Source organism: Spinacia oleracea, chromosome 1, assembly GCF_020520425.1.
Source record: "Spinacia oleracea cultivar Varoflay chromosome 1, BTI_SOV_V1, whole genome shotgun sequence".
NCBI classification, from domain to species: Eukaryota; Viridiplantae; Streptophyta; class Magnoliopsida; order Caryophyllales; family Amaranthaceae; genus Spinacia; species Spinacia oleracea.
The window spans coordinates 87,201,351-87,225,999 of NC_079487.1; positions in this window are offsets into that span (position 1 = coordinate 87,201,351).

Genomic DNA, 24,649 nt, shown 5'->3' on the forward strand with positions numbered 1-24,649 from the left:
AGTTCATCAAAAACCACCATCAAACCCAAAATTAAATTCAACTTTTTGACATACCTAAGAGGCTAAGACAAACTAAACATTTCAGCAAAATGTTAACCATTTTCTCTGTTTAAACATGACAGATACCCTAATCTGGATAGTGGAATTCCCGTCGGAAAAAGTAACAGGCTCTTCAATTTCGCCCATCTTACGACCCCTAAGAAATCGATCACGCTGCGCTAAATCAGAGTAATACTCAAACATGGCAGAATAATACTCTCTACTACTTTATTTGGCCACTGAAATAACATATGGTTTGCCCATTTGACATGGCCCAATTTTAAATGATTTTTAATAAACCCCATATAAGACTATTTCATTACTCAATGCTTTTGGTTGAATGCAAATCTCTATAATACAATGAGCTTGATCAATGCAAATTCACCCAACATAATTCACATCAATTAATACTCAAATCTAGCTCAAATCCAAAAATCAACCGTACTACAACATCACCCCATTGTATAATAAAATAAGTTCATAAAATCAGAAACTAAAAGTCAAAAACTGAAATCATTCAACTCAGATTAAAAGGTCATACTTGTAAAGAGCAAGAGCTCTCTGAATAACATAAACGACCTTGTTGTATTTAGTCTTCAACCTTCGATCATCGCAATCTCAAATTGCTTTATCGATCTCCATTTAAGTACTGCAAAAACAAAAAACCCGGATAGATTGGATCAAAAGAATTGAAGTATCAAATGGAGTTTCACTTAAATTCATATAAATATTTTAGGATTGAAGAAATTAACATAAATAAGTTGGTAGAAGTTGGTTTCGCCAATTTATACTTATTAGTTTCCTAAGTTTCCCTTTACAACAAATCAAACATATAGGTGATTCACATATTAAGTATATCAGAGAATACAAAAATTGTAGTAAAATCATAGAAACTGCATAGTGTGAACCGAATTCAATTCAGTGATAAATAAGCAGAATCACATAAAACAATCAGTAGAACCAATATGTAGTGAGCATAATTTTAATTTTCACTTGTAGCACTGGAGCATGGAACGGTGGATTATAATCACACCATCAATAAAAATTGACATGGTTTGTAATAAATAAAGAATAAATGCATAAACAGAAAAGGCAATTGGATACATCAAAGATGAAGCTGCAAGCAAATCATAGAAAAGCATTCCAAGACTGAAATATTGATGCATCATCCACATTAACAAAACTAAGCCCAAAAATACAGAGCAAATAATCTAAAATATAAATCACAAACCCACATCATCAAAACTACATATTGATTCATCGCCCACATTAATCAATACACAAAAAAAAAAAAAATCAAAACCAAAATCAAAATACAGACCAAACAGACTTAGCACATTATATTGGCGAAAAAATCAAACATACCTGGGAATAATTGAAAAGATGAATGGAACATGTTGCACCATCAGTTTCAGACGCAACAACATAAATTAGCTCATCTTCCGAATTTCTATATCTGCAGAATTTCCTGATATCATTGAACAAAAGAAGATATAAGTTTTGAGTTTAGATGCGATTTAACACTCGCAAAAATTGCAAAACCCTAAAATCTAACAGAGAAAAAATGGATTGAAGCTCACAAAATGTACAAACCCTAAACCTATACAAACAACAACTGAATTCAACCTCACAAAAATTGCAAACCCTAAAACCTAGACTTTGCTAATTAAGTACGCAAACAACAAAATAATCAAAAGTTGAAAATCGGAAATTAATTGGAAGTGAAGATCCAGAAATTACCGGCGTAGCTGTTAGTGACATAGACAGTACCCTTGAATGTGCTTCCACCAAAACACCGACACCCAAAACTAAGCCCAAAATACATAAAATCAAATTCAAAATCAAATCATCTTTTAATTAAAATACTGTAGAAATAAAAAATATATATAGGGTGAAATTGAAGGGTCAAACAAATCGACAAACTGAGCAAAAAAATCGATGCAGCAAATCACATAAATCGTTACATAAAATCGGAGATTCAATGAATTACTAAGCGAGAAGAACAAAAAAATGAATGATTAAAACTAACCTTGAGAAATGCAGAAGCATCGATCGAACTGAACATTTGAGATCTTTGAGTGAAGTGATGCGACGATGAGAAGATTTGAGAACCGAAGATTTGAGAATTGAGGAGAGAGAAAGTACGGGAGAAAGAAGCAGCGGAGGAAGTGAGATTTAGGTAAGACGCGATGGAGTTGTGAGTAATAGGAGGGGGTATTTTAGTCTTTTTCATGGTGGACACGAAAAGTTAAGTTACTAAAATAACCTCAGGAGCTGGCTTATATAATAGTGATAAGTGAAGAGGGGAGGGGCATTTTTGTAACATCACTTTTCGTGTCCCCATTTGAAAAGACTAAAATGCCCTCTCCCCTCTTACTCTTAAACCCTTCGCGTCTCTTCCTCCGCCGCTTCTTCACTCTTGCATACTTTCTCTCTCCTCCCCTTCACTCAATCTTTCATCTTCGGGCTCTCCTCCCTTCACTCAATTTCCCATCTTCGATCTCTCCTCCCTTCATCCTCAGGTAATTCGTACAATCAATTCCTTATTTTTAATCAAATGAGTTTCGTTACTTCTCGGTGTTCCTCGCCATTTAATCGACGAGATTGACTTAGAGATTCATGGCGAGTTGACTCTGGCTCAATACCGAACTCGAGCTTCCTCCGTCATTCCTGGAATCGCGGCGCACAGGAACCTGGTCTTTGCAAATTAACTTGGGCCAGAACAAAAAAAATCGAGATCTAATTAAAAAATTTGAGACCTAATCTTTGCAAATTCTTCTCAATTCGAGCAGGTATGTTGATTTTTTTCGTTTTTTTTTCCAGTTTTTGTTCTTTTAATTAGATCTCGAATTTTTTGTTTGATTTTATGGATTTAATATTCGAGACCTATTATGTTTTTTAATCATGAGTTCAAGTCGATTTCTTCCCCCCTTTAATGCGGTTGATTTAGAATCAGATCAATCAAAATTCTCAAATCTCTATTTTGGGAAATCCCCAATTCGATTTGTTAATTTTGGGGAAATGTGAACGCTACTTGAAGGTGGGGTTTGGGTCAGATTATCTGGGTTATTTATATTTTTTCTGGGTTACCTGCAAATTTTGATTTTCCCCCAATATTTTTATGGGGTTGCTTTAAAATGTTAAAAATGATTGAGTTTTCAGGGGTTTGTTGGGGGACCCATTTCAGAAATGAGGTGAAAAATCCAATCTTTTTAATTTGCTTTGCCTGATTTTTTGAAAGGGGGTTTTGTCCAATTGAGGAAAAGGTGATATAGTTAGGTGAAATTTGTTGTTAAATTCGTATTTTTGGCCGTTAATTGGTGTAGTTTTGAGTAATATTTTCTGGGTTTGGGGAGATTAGCTTGATTACAATGAACCGATGTAATTAAATTTGGGGAATTTGGGTTGAAACAGAGGCATATTTGGGAGAAGATGATTTAGATGGGGAAGATGATTACAAGCAGGAGTTTTCATGCACATTTATTAAATAAACTAGATATTGTGCCCATTCTATGAACGAGCTAAAATCATCATAAGGCTAGGATATTACCGGAAACGCTCATGGGGCTTGCCAAGCGCAGCAGCAATGGGCCGCAACCACGAGTGTGGCCTGCTTGCATTGCGCGCACAGCATCGCCCAGTGATGGGCCGCGTATTATAGCGTTGGCCAGCCCATGCACGTGGATTGCGTGCTAAGCAAATCTTGGGCGCCAAGCTTACTTGCGCGGCAAGTAGCTTGGGCCTTAAGCCATTGTTTTCCTAATCCATAATAATTAGACTTCTATGTGTTTGATTATTCCTAGAGTTCTAATAAATATAATTAACTAGAATCCTAATGGGTTTAGTTATTTGATTTCTAGTAGGATTATACTTCTCTATTTCTATCCAATAAATATGTGGTTCATGATCACAATTTGTACAACACACAATACATTAAATTCATGTAAGAGTTTAATATTTGCCTATCACCTTTGTGAGTTTCCCGAGTGCATAAAAACTTAGAGAATATTTTAGTCGGTTGAATCTAAGGCGGATCCGGACGTGCTGTGCACTTGCTACGGAGGGGGGACACTTGGAGTCTTTTACTTGTTCTTGTTCGGTTCGGGAGCAGCTAAGGAAGGCACGCATCACATAGTATGTATACTAAATTGTGCTAATTGACTATGTGGCAATCAATTTGGATTACTGAATTTATGGTTTTTCCGCATGAATTTATATTGTTCATAACCTTACAGTGATATCACGAGCCTCTAATTAATTCCATAATCAAGTATAGTTAGCATGGATTAAACTTTTTAAATTTGCAAAGAATAAAAGAGGTGATTAATTTCGTGGATGTAATTAATTGCAAATTCGTGCGATTATTTAATTATATGTTCGCAGGATTTTCGGCAGTTTTGTCAATAATGGTCGAAATCTTATGGTTTTATAGTGAATTTCGCATGTAAATGATGTTTTAAAATTTTGACAAAAATCATAGATTTGCGGACGAACCCAGAATTACCAAATTCGAAGCCTAACTATGGCTTTTCAGAGGTTTTATTTTTTTGATGCAAAATTTGTAATTTTTATGAAGTTAAATTATATATTTGCAAATCATGTATGTAAATCTTCAATTTATAGGATGTTGTGGCTGAAGAAAGATCTTCTTCATCAACTGCATAATCATATTCAGACTAATATCGAGAGTCAAAGAGTTTTTTTCTTTTTTCTTAATAAATAAATAAAGGGGGTAAGTTGGAATTGGAGGTGAAAAGGGAGAAAAAAAATTAAAAAATTCTATTTTTTTAGGTCACGTGCCGAAAACATGATGAAGTCAACCCCGGAAAATTGTGGTCAATGTCATTTTCCAACCAAAGGTCTTAGTCAACAACAAAAATATTAATTAAGGTCCCAATTTGCAACTTTATTTATAAAAGGTCCTTTCTTACAAAGTCGACCTTATATAAGGTCATTTTTCACAAATTTTCCTAAAAGTAATCAAGAAAATACTATTAAGGTAAACTTAAAATAACGGTTTTAAGGTAATGACCTTGCACAACTTTGGTCATTCACAAACTAATCTTTTGGTTTCTGGTAATGCCCTGAAATAGTACTGGGTTTTCCAAAGTATAGTTTCCGCTCCATTTCACATTTCTATGCATAAAGGTAATCAAGAAAAATAGTTTCAAGTGAAAGGTACTTAGAATACAGTTTTAAGGTAATGATCATGTACAAATTTGGTCATCCCAAATTATTCTTTTAATTTCACGTAATACCCTAGAGTAGTGAGGTGTTTCCTGTAGCATTAATTCCACTCCATTAACATTTCTTTGTATAAAAGTAATTAAGAAAATAGTTTTAAGGTAAACTTAAAAATGTAATTTTAGGGTAATGACCACGCACAACTAGTGGGCTATAACCCCATGATCAATTTTGGTCATACCCGAATTCGTTTATGCTTCATGAAATTCCCTAAGGTAAAGAAAACTAAAGTGAAATGGAAAAATACAATCTATTTTGAAGAACTACGGTAAAGGAATACATGGATATATAGTATGGGTCATGTTAGAGTTTGAAATTTCATTACGTTAGAAAATGAATGAAAACTTAAAAAACACCTTTCAGGTAATGACCACAAATAGTTTTGGTCATACTCAAATTGTTTTGTTAACTTATGAGTAAGCTCCGAGGTAGTAAGGGGGTTTCATTAAAAAAATAACTATATTTAAAAAAAATATAGATAATGGCTCCACACAAGTTTGGTCATACCAAAACATTTTTTTTCCACTCTGGTTGTGGTCATCCTCTAACAAATTGGGATGCTTACCATATATAACCAATGATCATTAAATAATATGACTGACCCTTCAAACTCACATAAAGGGCATTCCTTCGCCATGGGTACATAGTTTGGGTCATGTGTAAGAGTTAGTAGGGTATGACCACACACAAGTTTGGTCATATCCGAACCCATTTTTGTTTTATGTAATGCCCTAAGGTATAAACCCAGTTTTAGGTAATGACCAAAAATAGTTTTGGTCATACTTAAATTGTTTAGTTAACGTCTCTGAATTAGTAAGGAGGTTTCATTTATAAATTACTACTTAAAAAAATACAGGTAAAGGCAACATACAAGTATGGTCATACACAAACGGTTTTTTCCGCCCTGGCCGTGGTGATTCCTTTACAAATTAGGGTATTTCCCATACATAACCAATAAGAATCTTTAAATAATGTGATCGGCCTCTCCACAACTACATGAATTGCACTCCTTCGCCTTGGATATATAGTTCGGTTCACGTTTTAATTTCAAATTTCGTTACATTAGAAAAGGGAAACTTAAAAACAGTTTTCTGGTAATGACCGCAAACAGTTATGGTCATACACAAACTGTTTTCTCGCTCTGGTTGTGGTCATTTCCTAACAAATCTGGACGTTTCCCATGTATAACCATTAAGAATCGTTAAATGATGTGATCGGCTTCTCCAAACCTACATAAAGGCCATTCCCTCACCACGAGTACATAGTTTGGGTCACGTGTAAGAGTTAATAGGCTATGACCACACACAAGTTTGGTCATATCCGAACCCGCTTCTGTTTTATGTAATAACCATATTTTTTAGGTAATGGCCAAAATTAGTTTTGGCCATACTCAAATTGTTATGTTAACTTATGGAAATGCTCTGAGTTAGTGTTTCATTATAAAATTAATATTTAAAAGAAATATAGGTAATGACAACACACATGTTTGGTCATACACAAACGGTTTTTTTCGTTTGGTCGTGATCATACCCTAACAAATCGGGATGTATCTCATATACAACCAATGAAAATCGTTAAATAATGCGATCATCCACTCCACAACCACATGAAGGGAACTCCCTCGCCTTGGATATACATTTCGGGTTACATTAGATTTTGAAGTTTCGTAGCCAAAATAATATCATCAACATAGAGATGTTACATTAGAAAAGAAAAATTTTAAAAACAGTATTCTGATAATGACCGCAAACAGTTTTGGTCATACACAAACTATTTTTTTGAGTAACTATATATAGTCAGCATCTTAACTCCAATAGCATATTAATACTCAAAATTATGCCATTAGTAATTTAAGTACATATAATCAGTATCATGACTCCACTATATATATATATAATATATATATATATATATATATATATATATATATATATATATATATATATATATATATATATATATATATATATATATATGTCGTTAATTTTGATATGTCGTTAATTTTAAAAAAATCCATTTATTTTCTTTCTTTCTGGGTTTTTGTGAAAAGAATCTTGGCATCACTATCACAAGCACCAAAAATAGATCCAAGTTAAAATGAAATCATGTGGGATCAAATGGCATTTCACCAAAAGCCATGTTCATATTACAGAAACTAGTAACCAAAACAGTTGGGTAATTGAACACATACAAAGGTCTAGAGGGAAGTTAGCAAAATGATAACCTATGGTAATTAAACCATTCACAAATCACAATGATGCAATGTGCTCCACGGTAGTAGCTACTAGCATTACATTAGACATTTATTTAGACAAGTAACAACTAGCAACAACATTACAACAGTTTATAGGCAAAGATAATTCATCAATCCCAAACCTTATAAAGATAGTTCATCAATCCCAAACTTTTACATTGATAATTCAGCAATCCCAACTAACAAGCAATAACAAACTCCTTTAAACTAGCAAAAACGGTTTACACATTGTTGATCTGTACTAATAAATATAGCATTTTCCCTTACTAATAAATAAGTAAGAATTTTTTATTACAGAGACCCCTCAGCTCAGATATTGATTTATAATCCCCGATGAAATTATTCACAAACTTGTTACCATTACCTCATATTTATAACCGCTACAAGCAGGCTAGCACTCTGCGTTGTGCAAAATACAAAATTTACAGAAACTAGCCAACACTCCTAACTTTCAACTAATGAACTTAAATAAATATTTTAAACCCTTTAATTGTTTATTAGACTTATTTTAATGTTTCTAAGACTTATTCTCACCTACTGTGGTCAAGTTATGCACATTTAAGGTTTGTTTGATCATTATATGTCATATTTTGACTAAAATGACTTATTTCGCTCCTAACTTTCAACTAATGACTTAAATAAGTAATTTAAATCCTTTACATGTTTAATATACTTAGTTTTATATTTCAAAGACTCATTATCACCTACTTTGGTCAAGTTATGCACATTTAAAGCTTGTTTGATCATTATAGGTCACATTTTGACTAAAATGACTTGTTTCGGTCACAACTTTCAACTAGTGAACCTAAATAAGTATTTTAAATCCTTTACATGTTTATTAGACTTACTTTTATGTTTCTAAGAGTCAATGTCACCTACTTTGGTCAAGTTATGCACATTTGGCTAGTTTGTTCATTATAGATCATATTTTGACTAAAATGAAATATTTCGCTCCCAAATTTCAACTAATGAACCTAAATATGTATTTTGTGCCCTTTACGTGTTTATTATACTTAGTATTATGTTCCACATACTCATTCTCACCTCTTTGGTCAAGTTATGCACATTTGAGGCTCGTTCGATCATTATAGGTCACATTTTGACCAAAATGGCTTATTTCAGTCTCAATGTTCAAATAATTAATCTAAAAAGTATTTTAAATCTCTTACATGTTTACTAGACTTATTTTAATGTTCTTAAGACTCATTTTCACCTACATTGGTCAAGTCATGCACATTTAAGGCTAGTTTGTTCATTATAATCATATTTTGACTAAAATGGAATATTTCGCTCCCAACTTTCAACTAATGAACCTAAATAAGTGTTTTAAACTCTTACATGCATGTTTAGTAGACTTAGTTTAATGTTCAAAGACTCATTCTCGCCTACTTTGTTCAAGTTATGAACATTTAAGGCTCGTTTGATCATTATAGGTCATATCTATCTCTATTATATAAGGGAAGGGGGGAGGGACATTTCGGTAACATCACTTTTGGTGTCCCCCTTAAATTACTAAACTACCCTCTATAATTTATTATAAAAAACTGATTATTTATTATTTACTATGTGTCTATCTCTTATTGAATTGTATGGATAATTAATTTCGACTAAATTTGTCAACATAACGTATATGAACTTAAAATTAAAAGAAAAATAATCGAAGAATAATCATTAGTAGGGTTTGATATTAATTTGAAAAAGGTTATACAAGTTTGATATCTTTCAACCAAGTTGCATTGTATAATGACATGCCCTCAAATGTACTAACCAACCTTCCACGATCAATACCACAAGCAATGGAATATTGAACATATTATTATTAAAATATTGCATATATGTCACAAAAATATTAAACATATATCTCTATTATATAAGGTAACACCTGATATCAATTTAGTAATTGCACATTTGATGTCCTCCTATAGAAAAATCAATCATACCTTTGATAATTAAAAAATAAATTATTAAAAAAAAAATTAATTACACCAGCTAACAAACAAGCAAAGAAGTCAACGAAAGACCACAAATCAGGAAACTCACTAGCCCAATTTTCTGTTTAGTCAACAAAATCTGTCAAATTTATAACCCACCTACATCAAGCACCAAATTTTCTACAGCAAGCACATAAGTAACGAAATAATTCTAATATTAAGGAAATAAGACCTACAATCACTCATTTTCTCCAAAAACACAATAAAATCAATCAATAAAAGTAAACAATACAAAAATACAAAAAAAAAAAAGAATAATATTACAAATCATTACAATTTCCAAAATTAATCAAATTGACATATTATGTTTTTTTGTTTTGTAATAGACAAATTATACTTTGTAGCCAATGTAAAAACCAATCTACTCCATTCTAAAAAAATCCCGGAACGAGTGTACACGAGTTCGTTCCAAAAACTCCACCACTTTCTTCTTGAAGTTGTGCTTATACGCGTACCATATTCGTGAACTTTTAGTATAAGATCTTCAAATTTATATGTATGCAGGTTTAGTATTCAGTTTTAAGTCCATCATATCATACAATAACCACCAACGATAAACTTTAGCATAAGAAGGTATGTTTTAGGCTGCTAATCTACTGAAATAAAATTGCTACTTTAACAGGTTTCAATCTAATACTCTGACTACATACACTTCTGAATTAATTAACTCATGTTGTATTTAACATTAAAAGATATTTTTTTACGTTCATACAGTCTAATGGAGGCAATCGGGTCATGGAAAAAGTATTCTCAACCTTCGAAAACAAAGATTTTTCATGGGTGCTACCTCCATCAATTGGAGATTTTAAACTATGACATTCTTAAAATGTTAGTTATGTGTTGCACACCGATTGGACGGAGCAATGCATGTGGTTAGGCAAGTATATTGTGAGCAAGAGAAAAAAGTGAAACATACTATATTTTATATATTTAATTAATTACTTATTTCAGTACTGAGATTTTGATTTTTCATTATGATACATTAGTTGTAACAACACAATTTTAAGTTTTTTAATAATTTTGCACGCATCTTGTGCATATAAGACTTTTATGTAAATTGTAAGTTATAATCTCTAGTTTATTCTTTATGTAAATTGTTCTCTTCTCATCGATTTTTCTTTACGGCAGTCAACTTTTCTTGCTTATTATTTGTGGTGATTAATTGTTAACACAATTTTTTTATTATCTCGCACGCATTGCATGCATATAATACTAGTATCATATACTAAAAGAGAGGAAATCAATTTGGTGATGACAAATGTCACTCTTTGATTTCCCTCTCTTTTAATATAAAAAAATTAACTTAAAATAAAATAATTTAAACAAATCTTTTTTTAATTTCCATCAGTGTTAAATTACTCCCAAAAATAGTTCTACCTAGACGTGAGATATTGCTCCCAAATAAATTTAATTGATATTTTATTTCATTACAGAGAAAAATTATATATTGTCTTATTATTTATATTTTATTGAAAAAATAGCATAAAGAATCAAAATATGATCGCAATTATGTGAATATCTTCATTAGTGTTTTCCCTATTTTAAATTTTTATACGGCCAAAATAATACCCATTCAGATAAATCTATTAGATTTTTTAAAACTACGTAAGATACAACCATTTTAAAACTCACGCATATAATGGTTGTATTTAATGTTTTAAAAAGACCATTATATACGTGGGTTTTAAAAAGACCAAAGTATAAACAGAATATAAAAAAGTAAATAATTACATTGGTGGTATAACCATTATAAGATAAACCTAAGATCTTATATATAGAGTGGATGAAAAAAGGACATAATATGTTATAAAACGGAGTAGATGAGATTAATAAGTCATATCCCCACCCGTTGTATTAATCTTATAGGTAAAGACGAGATTTATAAGGATTATATTATAAAGGATGCATAGGCAAAAGATGTTGGTCGACCATAAGATACCATCAAATTAAGTGTAAATGAAGTATAATTATATCCCGACCTGTTGTATCTTTATCTACGGAGTGGATGAAAAAAGGATATGTAACGGGTCAGGATATTATAAAGATATTATATATAGATCGAGAATATAGAATAATGTCAAAATCTTAATTATAGAAAATAAAATTATAGCATATATACTTATAATATATCTTTGACTTTATTTCTAATTTACATACTAACTAATGTGTAGCCAACAATATTGCAACTGTCATTTCTATATATTGCAACTATCATATCTATATAAAATATTATAGAATCCAATATAGAGTGTATTATACGAATATAATGTAAGGGTTTTAATTAAAAAATTACTGCATATTTTGTAGATTACATAAAATTAAAATATTACTAATAGGGAGTACATACTAACGAGTATCTATATGAATTGCAACAAACTTACATGAAATAAATTTAAACAATCTTTGACATAAAATATTGCTTTTGTTTCAAAAATATTTTTTCTAACACAAACATGCATGTATATTCTCTTATCTATATAAAAAAAATTAAACAAAATGTGTACTACGACGTATATAATACTGAAATTTTATAACCACTATTATTGTAAGGGTAGCTGAAATATGTTTTCGTATTGGTTTTTGTTACACCACATAAAAATATATTAGATGAACAATAAAGCTCAATATGACGAGATCCAATTCAATATAAACCAAAAAAAGCCCCAATTTAAAGAGGATATAATAGGTAAATGAACAATTAATTAAAACTTAAACGTATATAAGAAGAGATGTTAAAAGACAGAAAATCAATGTGGTGATGGCAAATGTCACTCATTGAGTCGCCTCTCTTTTAATATAAAACTAGCTTTGGAGCCCGTTCAAAGAACGGGCAATTATATAGTGTTTGTTAAGTCGTTTTTTAAAGTGTTAATTTTATTGAGTGCTTGTGATTTTAGTTAGAGTATATGATTTATATAGAGGTAATCAATTTTATAAGTTGAAAATATATAAATTATGTGGTAAATTAATATTAAGTGTAAAAGAGGAAGATGAAGTAGTAGAAGTTGAATATGAATATGAATTCAATGGTGAATTGATGTTGGATGAGGAAGATGAGGTGGAAGATGTGTTGAAGTTGTGAAGTGGTTCGTATAACAAACAACAACATGAAAAAATGAAAAGAAATATCAAAAAAAAATTAAAAATCCATGGATGAAAGAAGGAGGTGACACGTCTCATCTAACAAAAAAAATCCATGGATGAAAGAAGGAGATGACACGTGTCATCTAATTATGTATGGTTATCCTTTTTAAATACTAGGTATAGATTAATATAATAGATAATGTTTTGTCATATTTAACTTAATGAATTTTATGGCAACACTTGCTAATATAGAAAAATCCATAAATAATTAAAAATTCATCAATATTTTTACTCACTTATATAGAAAATTTTCTATATATGTATAATGAATATCATGTAAATTTATTTATCTATATCTATTCTATCTATCTATATATACAAACTGTCAGAACACTTACTACAAAAATGATATGTATCCCTACTTTTTATTATTGTTTTTATTTTTTTTACGCCTAAATATTTAATCTCATCGCAATAAGTTTCATATGCGAAGATTGATAATATTTAATTTAATTTTTTTACACCTAATTATAGTACGAACTTCTACGTAGTATTATTCAAAATTCCTATGCAGAAATTTAAGGATAAAATTTTTAACACCTAAAAAATCGAAAAATTATTTTTTACTACCTAAAACACTAAAATTAGTATTTTACCACCTAAAAAAACTTTAAAACCTGTTTTTTACCACCTAAAAAATGGAAAAATAGATGAAAATGTTACGTGGGGGCCACAATAACGGCAATACATCTGATATGTTCTATTCTTCTACGATTTCATGTAATTAACTCTCTTCTCTTCTCCCGCTTCCTTATCTTCCATTAATTTACATAATTTTTCACCACCTTTAATTCACAAATTAAATTGACAAAATTTAATGGAAGTAAAGAGAGAAGGATGAAACAGTTAAAGAAAATCACATATGGAGTGCAAAAAATTGAATTAGATAACCACACATAAATACTTCATCTATTTTTTCGTTTTCAGGTGGTAAAAAACAAGTTTTAATGCTATATTTTTTAGGTGGTAAAATACAAGTTTTAAATTTTTAGGTGGTAAAAAACAATTTTTCAATTTTTGTAGGTGGTAAAAACAATTTGTCCGAAATTTAATAATGAAAATAATGACATACCAATATAATTCATTATCCAAATAAGAGAGAATAATTTGTTCAAGTATTACTTAGCCGTATCGATATTGGACATCTTCCCCCAAGTTGTATTATATATTATGCTTTATTCAAATTTATGGTATGCAACTTTGCTAATGATTCATCAACCTTAATATCTTATGTTTTGATCGAATTCAGATATACTAATAACATATTATATGAATTCTTACTCATAATATACTAATAATAAGTGGTATTGGAATGGAGTATGAGATTGCTTTGGCTAATTGATGGAAAATGCATTATTTCTACTTATCCTTGTATTTAATACTACGTAGTTCCTTAATATTTTGAATAAAAAACAATTTAAAGAGTTTTATAGTTTCATTGTATATTATTAGTTTCTTTGTCTTTGATTGTTTGATGGGTAACACATTTTCCTTTATTTTACATTGTCATCTATTGAAAAATCTTTTCGCGCAATTTTGGATAACAGAGATCGATGTGGAGCTATAAATTTACCTCTCTTAGACTTGATTCTACAAAAAAAGATCCACTATCTCCCGGCATACCTATTTTTTATTATATTATAATATATAAGGTTACAATAACTTATCGCATAAAACTTCGTGAAAAGATTATTACAACGATTAAATATGGACGGAGATAGTACATATTACAATGTTTTGTTTATTTACTCAATTATTCTAATAATACACTGGAATTGTTGAAGACTGTATAGTAGAATTTTAAAATTCAAAACTCTCTTGCCAAAACAAAAAAATGTTAGTCCAGGGGTGGGTTTGAGGCGAGTGTGGATACACGGGTCGGTGATAGATTGGGGATGAGTTTTATTTTTTACCCGTCAATAAGGAGATTGGGAGGGGTGAGTATATGTCCTATCGTGAGTGACGGGGATATGAATGAGAATTTTAGACGAGTACGAGTGTGGAGACCCCTACTAGCCTCAAAGTCACGACTAGCTTTAATAAATTAAGGAAACAGTAGGGTAGGTGTTAAGTGATTGGGTAATAATGTAAATATAAAATGATTAAGTAGGTATGACTATCATATCGCAATGAAGGGTGGATGAGAATAACACTATGATTGACACATGTGATGAATGTTCGGTAAAAGTAGCTGTTGATGTTATAAAATAAAATAAAATAAAAGCTGAAATATTATTTAAAACTTTAATATAAATTTGTGAAACGCTACCCGCTACCTTAAATGCTACTAATTTTAACGTTTGATAAAAGCTACTTAACAACTACCTCCACCGCTAACCGCTACCTCGCCAAACACTTACAAATTTTACAAGCAGCGTCTTGACTCGGTCAAAACGCTACCCGCTACCTCAAACGCTACCGCCGAACACGCTCCGTGTCCATGAGTATATATGTGGGAGATCTCAGACGGATAATGATTATCTCATACTTGTTCTACACCAAAAGGCACTAGTTTAGTAAGGTGATGGGCTACAAAATTTCCATCCCTTTTCACAAGAGACCATTTCATAGAATTAAAAAAGCAACTTAGTGACAAAACATCTTCTAAGACATAATTAAGATCGGAAAAATAAATAGCGGCTTTAGAGGGCCTAGAAATGATAACTTGGCAGTCGGACTCCAAAATGATATCCTTGTAAGTTGTAACCATACCTCCTCCCCAACTTGACACCCATAGCAATGACTTTATGACAAGATTGATAATATAGCTTGAAAGCGTGAATTGTATTGTTGATGATAAAAAGATATATATACTACAACTATTCCAACTAATACTCCTAGTTGACTTAGGATAACATAATATCATAATCTAATACTACTGCTAATGAATATTAATCCAAATCTAACGTAAACTCCAGGACTAATATTTAGTATTAGAATTGTAACCCAATTCTAATTATTTTCTTTCCGTAACACCACCCCTCAAGTTGGAGCATGGTGTGGATCATGAATGCCCATCTTGGACAACAAATAGTCAAATTGTTTCTTGCTTAGAGCTTTGGTAAAAATGTCAGCCAACTGAGATGTTGTAGCAACATATGACGGTGCAATAATCCCTTATGTCACTGCATCCCGAACGAAATGACAGTCGATATCAATATGTTTTGTGCGTTCATGAATACTGGATTCTTTGCAATATATAAGGCAGACTGACTGTCACAAAAGAGCGGGATAACCTTAGGATGATGAACTCTGAGGCTCAAAAGTAACCCCTTCAACCATTTAAGTTCGCAGGTAAGTGCTGCCATAGAACAATATTCTACCTCTGTTGATAAGCGTGAAACTGTGTGTTGCTTCTTAGTCTTCCATGAAATTGGTGATTTACTCAAAAAAACGAGCCAACCGGTTAAGGATTGGTGAGTAATTGAGCAAGCTGCCCGATCTGAAGCACACCATCCTTGAAGACTTAAATCACTATCGGCGCGTAGGAGAATACCTTGACCCGTAGTGCCTTTGAGATAACGAACAACGCGTAACGCAGCATCCCAATGAGCGACTCGGGTGTGCCTCCCTCAAAGCATGGACTCCTAAAGTCAAATTAACGGCCAAAGTCAATATCAAGCAAACTCTGTTTTTGATTTAAGTGAAAATAATTAATGAAACCCTAATTACTACAGAATCTAGTTTAAATTACTTTCAAATTAAGCAACAATTGTTTAATTAAACATATCAAACACCATTTTCTAGAACATGCAAGCATCAATTCGAATTAAAAATTAGAAAGTAAAGATCGACGCAACCCTAATTCCAACTTAAATTGTTAAATTATGCAAAATAGCCACGATCCTTTAAATTAACATATTAAAAACCATTATCCAGAACATGCATGCACCAATTTTGGGAAAAACTTACTTAACAAAAAAGCCCTAAATTTATCATGGAACAACTACCAACATTTATTGAAAAAACCGACAAAATGAATGAATGAAAGTACCACAGGGAGTACCTTCGTCCCATATGGAAATTCTTGGCCTCTTCCCGGGGAGACCTTCCACTTGGCAGCAGTAGAGCGTTTGTTTGATGATGAAGACGCCATTTTTGCAGAAAAATCCAGAGAAATAACTTCAAATTCTCTTGTGTTTAAGTGAGTAAATATGAAAACGACAAGTGAAAGTGAAAATTGGGGGGGGGGGCACCATATAAATAGGGAATTGGAAAAGGGGGAAATAGGGTTGGGAACAGTAAAAAAAAGCGCCAAAACATGTTATAGAAGAAACCAGAAAAGGGAGGGAAGTTGGAAGGGTTTACATGTGTAAAAATAGAAAAAGCAAGTTGAAAAGGCTAACTTTTAATCAAAATCAGCTGTTTTCAATCATTAATCTACGTGAATATTAATTCTGCTTTTATTCAAAGCATTTTTAATATTATTATATACAATTTAACGGACGTTAGTGACGGAACAAAAAAAGCAGCGATTTCCATCCATTCTCAGGGACTAAAATCTATACTAATATATTAAAAGGCATTTTGAAAAACGTATACGTGTCACGTAGACCTCTTCTTATTACGCCACGTCACCACTAATTAGCATCATGACACGTCATTACAACCAAAAAACATCTAACAAGGATCGAACACTAAACCTCTTTGTTAAAAGTTACACTTCTTACCATCTTAACCAACTACAGCTTATGTAATATCTTTCCATATAAACCTCTACATTGAATAAAAGTGAATGCAAAAAAAAAGAATGATTACTTAATTCATAAATGTACAATTATTACTTTGAAGAAATGGATCCGACTTTGTTTATATTTTTGGATGTGGGGTTTAATCGGGGACTTTGTTGATCGGCCACTAATCTTATGTTACCACCGTAATTTGATTGACACCATCTCCACGTGCACATATTTAAAAAAAAAAACCCGATAAAAGTCAAAATCCGGGGCAATACCCGGGTTACATACTAGTACCCCTTTTAAAACTTGAGAGACTAAATTGCATCTTTTGGCAAAGTTTAGGGATATCTAGAGCTATTTACTCCATATTTGAGGGGCGTCGATCATTTTATGAAAAGCAAAGTGTGTAGGTTTGTCGTTGTATAATAATTAGCAAAATTTTGTAAGATTTTTTTTTTTTTTTTTTTGTTATATGAGCAAAAGTTTGTTGTTGTTGTTGTTGTGGCTGCCGTAATATTGTGATAATTAAGTTTGTTTCTACTCTAGTCTAATATACTTTTCCCAACAAACTTGGCTAAAATTTTGCTATTTTAATGTTGAAAGCATTTTTCTCGTAGTTGTTATGATTTGGTTACGCAAATGTTAATTTTGTATCTTTTCAAAGAAGAGGTCATTAACAACCCAAATTCTTATATGAGACTGTCCTCACTATCAACTGATGGTGAGACAATTTCACACTTGTGAATTTAGGTATGTAACTTCTATAGTTTAGACATGTTACTTTTTTTTTTTTTTTTTTTTTTTTATAATTATAGAAGAGTTACTTATTTTAGTTTAGGTATGTTACTTCTATAGTTTATACATGTTACTTTTTTTATACGGAGTAGTTTTAGGGGAGATACCTTCTTAGTTTAGGTATGTTACTTCTATAGTTTAGACATGTTACTTTTTTTTATATAATTTTAGAGGAGGTACTTTTTTGGTTTAGGTATGTTACTTCTATAGTTTAGATCTGTTACTTTTTTTTTATAGTTTTAGAGGAGGTACGCTATTGGTTTCGCGCTCGTCACACCATCAAGTTGATGGTGTGACTGGTCTCACAGGAGACGCGCTGCATTAACAATTTGTCTACTGGCTTTCCAACAAAAATGCATTCAAACAACCAAGTTACAAAATTTTAGCATAATTTATAGCCAAAAGTATGAAACAAACTTAAAATATCTAGAAATGAGTAAAAAAACCCCCCAAAAAGAAAAAGAAAAAAACTAAATAAGTAAAGTGAACGATAATATCGCACAAAACCAAGCAACAAACTTAAGTACATATTCTGTTATAATCAAAGCTATGACTGTATATATTATATACAATGTGATTAGAATGTCAAAAGAAAAAAAGAGGAAATGATGGAAGTAATAACGCTAAAGAATCGATGGCATACCAAGTCGGTATGTGTAAAAGTTCTCATCCTCTCTACTATAATGAGTTTGTCTACTATAGGATGGTTTGTTTCCATGAACATGATAGTTTTTCGGCCAATATTGTACGACAATAAACAAGCCACCGACCCGAGCTACAAAACCATGTGTATCATCGGGAGCATGAACTACCTGCTATTTTCTTCATGTACATGTTATTCTGCTTTCCTTGCATAAATCCCAAGCCTGCCTTAGAATGTTTAACGGATTCTCCAAGAACACAAACTCACTGGTTCAGGAACAGTTCTGCAGTGCACTTCACATGGAGCAAACTAGTGATCTTGGTACATACCTTGGCATGCCAACGATTACTAGTCGTGTAACTAAGGATACCTTCAGCTATCTTTGCGAAAAAATTGATCGAAGGCTCACTGGGTGGAAGACAAAATACCTTTCATTTCCAGGAAGGATCACACTTGCCAATTCCGCACTCACCACTATGGCCAACTACTCGATGCATACAACCAAGATTCCTCGGTCCTTGTGTGATTCAATTAACAAAAAGGTGAGGAAGTTCATCTGGGGTTCGAGTGATGAGAAGCGAAGCACTCACTTAATCTCGTGGGAGAACCTGCAGCGTCCATTAGAACATGGTGGCATCGACATCAAGTCAACAAGGTAGTCGAATGCCGCCTTCCTAACCAAACTAGGCTGGCGAGTTTTAACTGAACCCAACGCATTTTGGGCACGAGTTTTACGTTCCAAATACTGCAAAGGACGATGCGATGTGGACATGTTCGAACCAAAATCAAGTATGTCAAATGTATGGAACAGTATTACAGAAAACGCTAAATTCCTTTGTGAAGGAATGAGAGTGGCAGGTAGGAAATGGGGAACGAACTCTCTTCTGGGACCACAAATGGGCCACAGCTACACCCTTAGCTCCCTCGTAACCCAACCAATTCCAAGTGAAATACAACGTGCGGCAGTTAGGGAGATGTGCAGCCATTAGGATGATAGGTTATGACAAATATAAAACATATATTTCATGCGGAAAAACCATAAAGCCAGGAATCCAAATTAATTGCCACATAACCAATTAGCATAATTTAGGATACATACATGTGTAGCGTGCCTTCCCTAGCTTCTCCCGAACTGAACAAGAACAAGTTTAGGACTCCAAGTGTCGTCCCTCCGTAGATAGTCCACAACACGTTCGGATCCGCCTTAGATTCAATTAACTAGAATTTAGCCTAAGGTATTATGTTATTCGTTTATAATTTTGTGGCAAATTATTAACCTTAGTTTTTTAAACTTAAAACTATATGAATACTTGATTTGATGTATTATAAATTGTAATTGCCATCACCTATTTATAGGGTAGGATTATCGGAACTAGAAACCTACTAGGATTCAATTTATCGAATTCAATTAGAATTAGGTTCAAATTAAATCTATTAATTTAGTGTTTAGCTCAACAACTAACTCTAGTAGTTTTTAAGAAAATAATCTAATCGGACAAATCCTAAACGCCTAAGGATTCGAGGCTTGCACGAACCACACACACGAACAACCCATGAGGGACTGCCCGCGCGCGCGGCCCTACTCCCTCTCCTTGGCTGGGCTTGGCCTTGCCTTGTGCTCGGCTGGGCCTTGCCTTGGTGGGGCGGGCTGCTGCTCATTCGCTTGCCTTTGCGCGGGCTTCGCTAGGCGTGGGCCTAGCTTCGTGTTGGGCCTTGCGTCTAGCAAGCTCGTCCGATGTTTATTTCGTACGTCGCGCTTCTGATTAATTTTCCGATTCTGGAATTCATTTCCGATTCGAACAATATTTAATATTTCCGATTCCAGAATTAATTTCCGTTAAGAACAAATATTTAATATTTCCGATTCCGATAATATTACCGATTCCGACAATATTTCCGTTTTTGGCAATATTTCCGATTCCGGCAATATTTCCATTTCCGATAATATTTTCCGATACGTACCATGTCTCCTTTTCCGGCAACATCTACGACTTGGATAATATTTATATTTCCGATACGATCCATATTTCCATTTCCGGCAATATCATCGTTTCCGGAGTATTCATAATTTGCCTTTTGACGATTTCAGCTCCCACTGGAACCGAGATCCGTCGATTCCGAATATCCAAAAATGGAGTATTTAATTCACTTAAATACTTGATCCGTTCACGTACTATTTGTGTGACCCTACGGGTTCAGTCAAGAGTAAGTTGTGGATTAATATTATTAATTCCACTTGACCTGAAGAGGCCTCTAGCTAGGTATACAGTTCACTTGATCTCACTGAATTATTAACTTGTATAATTAATTAATACTGAACCGCATTTATTAGACTTAGCATCGAATGCATACTTGGACCAAGGGCATTATTTCTTTCAGTCCCCCACTTGTCCTTAGGGACAAGTGTGCATTTCCTAATTCCTTTGTCGCTTGATGCCTGCTCATGAACATAAGGTAAGAGTTGTCATCCTTATTATGTCCAGAGGTATTTCTCGATTTCAGAGTTCAACTGATCAAATAAACAGATAATCATATCCTATGATTCATCTGAGCACGGTCATGCATTTTACAGTTTCTAGCTCTCCGAGTGACCTTGTACAACTTTCAGCATCTCATCCCGATTTATGGGAGGTCAATCCCAATCTTGCGATCTTGAGATTAGACTTCGTTTGACAGGTGATTACCCGAGCGTTGCCGTTATAACCTCCTTTTATGGTGCAACGGTTGACAACAAGTAATCTCAAATCATTCAGGGATTGCGGATTAATGTCTAATAATTTTAATGAAATTTACTTATGACAGATTTTCATCTCTTACAGTAAAGTTTCATAGGTCTGTTCGATACTGGTCTTCTCAAAGTAAGTATCTATGCAAATGATTGCGACATTGCCATGTCCACATAGTTCAAAAAACAGAACTACTAGTCATCTTGCATTCTAGTTGTCTAGCATTTTCTATGCGTCCATCGTTATAGAAAACTCTGACCAGGGACCATTTTCAACTTTTGACATTCAAGTTCACTTGATAGACATTTCTTAGTCACAGGATTGGTCCTGACAATCTATCTTGAATATATCGTCAAATTGAAGGAACTCATCATTTAATAAACCACAAATTAAATGGAAAATAAATTCTATTCATTTGTATGAATGGTTAACCAATAACGTTTTACAAAGTATTAAACTCTAAAACTTTAAAACATTAAATAAGGACATCAAAGCCATTCTCCAACATGCTTGATTCCCATAGCTGCAGTGTGCGAGGTGTGCTTCGCTTGCGACAGAGGTTTAGTTAATGGATTTGAGATGTTGTCATCAGTTCCAATATTTCTTATCTCGACTTGTTTTCTTTCAACGAACTCTCGTAGAAGGTGAAATCTAAGAAGTACATGCTTGACTCTTTGGTGGTGTCTAGGCTCCTTTGCCTGTGCAATAGCTCCGTTATTATCACAATATAGAGCTATTGGTCCTTTAATGGAGGGGACTACACCAAGTTCACCTATGAACTTCCTTAGCCAAATAGCTTCCTTTGCTGCTTCATGTGCAACAATGTACTCCGCTTCAGTTGTAGAATCCGCAATGGTGCTTTGCTTAGCACTTTTCCAGCTTACTGCACCTCCGTTGAGGCAGAAGACAAACCCAGACTGTGATATGAAATCATCCTTGTCGGTTTGGAAAATTTCTTCCGTATAGCCTTTAACAATTAATTCATCATCTCCACCATAGACCAGGAAATCATCTTTGTGCATTTTCAGGTACTTCAGAATATTCTTGGCAGCAGTCCAATGTGTCTCTCCTGGGTCTGACTGGTATCTGCTCGTAGCACTGAGTGCGTACGCAACATCCGGGCGTGTACATATCATAGCATACATTATTGAACCAATAAATGATGCATATGGAATCCCACTCATTCGTCTACGCTCATCTAATGTTTTTGGGCACTGAGTCTTGCTTAGAGTCATTCCATGAGACATGGGTAGGTAGCCTCGCTTGGAGTCTCCCATATTGAACCTTTCAAGCACCTTATTGATATAAGTGCTTTGACTAAGTCCAATCATCCTTTTAGATCTATCTCTGTATATCTTGATGCCCAGTATGTACTGTGCTTCTCCTAGATCCTTCATCGAAAAACATTTCCCAAGCCAAATCTTGACAGAGTTCAACATAGGAATGTCATTTCCGATAAGTAATATGTCGTCGACATATAATACTAGAAAAGCAATTTTGCTCCCACCGACCTTCTTGTATACACAAGATTCGTCTGCGTTCTTGATGAAACCAAAGTCACTGACTGCTTCATCAAAACGTATATTCCAGCTCCTTGATGCTTGCTTCAATCCGTAGATGAATTTCTTAAGCTTGCATACCTTTTTAGCATTCTTTGGATCCTCAAAACCCTCAGGCTGTGTCATAAACAGAGTTTCTGTTAAACCGTCGTTTAAGAAAGCGGTTTTGACATCCATCTGCCATATTTCGTAGTCGTAATATGCAGCGATTGCTAACATTATTCGAATAGACTTTAGCATTGCAACTGGTGAAAAGGTTTCATCGTAATCCACACCGTGGACTTGCTTGTAACCTTTTGCAACCAATCTAGCTTTGAAAACTTCTAGTTTCCCATCCTTGTCCCTTTTCAGTTTGAAAACCCATTTGCTTCCTATGGCTTGGTAGCCATCTGGAAAATCGACCAAATCCTAAACTTGGTTTTCAGACATGGAGTCTAATTCAGATTTCATGGCTTCTTGCTATTGCTTGGAGCTAGGGCTCGTCATAGCTTGTTTGTAAGTCGCAGGTTCATCACTTTCAAGTAATAGAACTTCATTGCTCTCGTTCGTCAAAATACCTAAGTACCTTTCCGGTTGAGACCTATATCTCTGCGATCTACGAGGGGTTACATTTCTTGATGGTTCCTGATTCTCACCAGATTCTTCTAAAGATCTCTGAGTTTCAACCTGTATGTCATCTTGAGCAACTAGGGTTTGTTGTTCGACTCGAATTTCTTCGAGGTCTACTTTTCTCCCACTTGTCATTTTGGAAATGTGATCTCTTTCCAAAAAGATACCATCTCGAGCAACAAACACCTTATTCTCAGATGTATTGTAGAAGTAATACCCCTTTGTTTCCTTTGTATAGCCCACAAGGATACATTTGTCCGATTTTGGTTGATGTTTGTCGGAAATTAATCATTTGACGTATACTTCACAACCCCAAATCTTAAGAAAAGACACATTTGGAGGCTTTCCAAACCATAACTCATATGGAGTCTTTTCAACAGCTTTAGACGGAGCTCTATTTATAGTGAGTGCAGCTGTATTTAGAATTCCACATTCTTTCAGATGGTCATCAAATTCATAGCTCAGATATTCAACGCCTCCATCAGACCGCAATGCTTTAATCTTATTGCCTAATTGATTCTCTACTTCACTCTGAAGTTCCTTGAATTTGTCAAAGGATTCAGACTTATGCTTCATTAGGTAGACATAACCATATCCACTGAAGTCATCAGTGAAAGTGATAAAGTAGCTGAAACCACCTCTAGAATTTTTATTCATTCGTCCACATACATTTGTATGGATTAAACCAACTAGTTCAGTTACTCTTTCTCCAACTTTAGAGAAAGGTTGCTTTGTCATTTTGCCAAGTAAACATGATTCACACTTACCGTAATCCTCTAAGTCAAATGGTTCTAGAATTCCTTCCGTTTAAAGTCTTTCTATGCGCTTCATGTTAATATGGCCTAATCGACAATGCCACAAATAGGTGAGATCTGAATCATTTTTTTTGGCCTTTCTGGTATTTATGTTATAAACTTATTTGTCGTGATCTAATAAATAAAGTCCATTGACTAATCTAGCAGATCC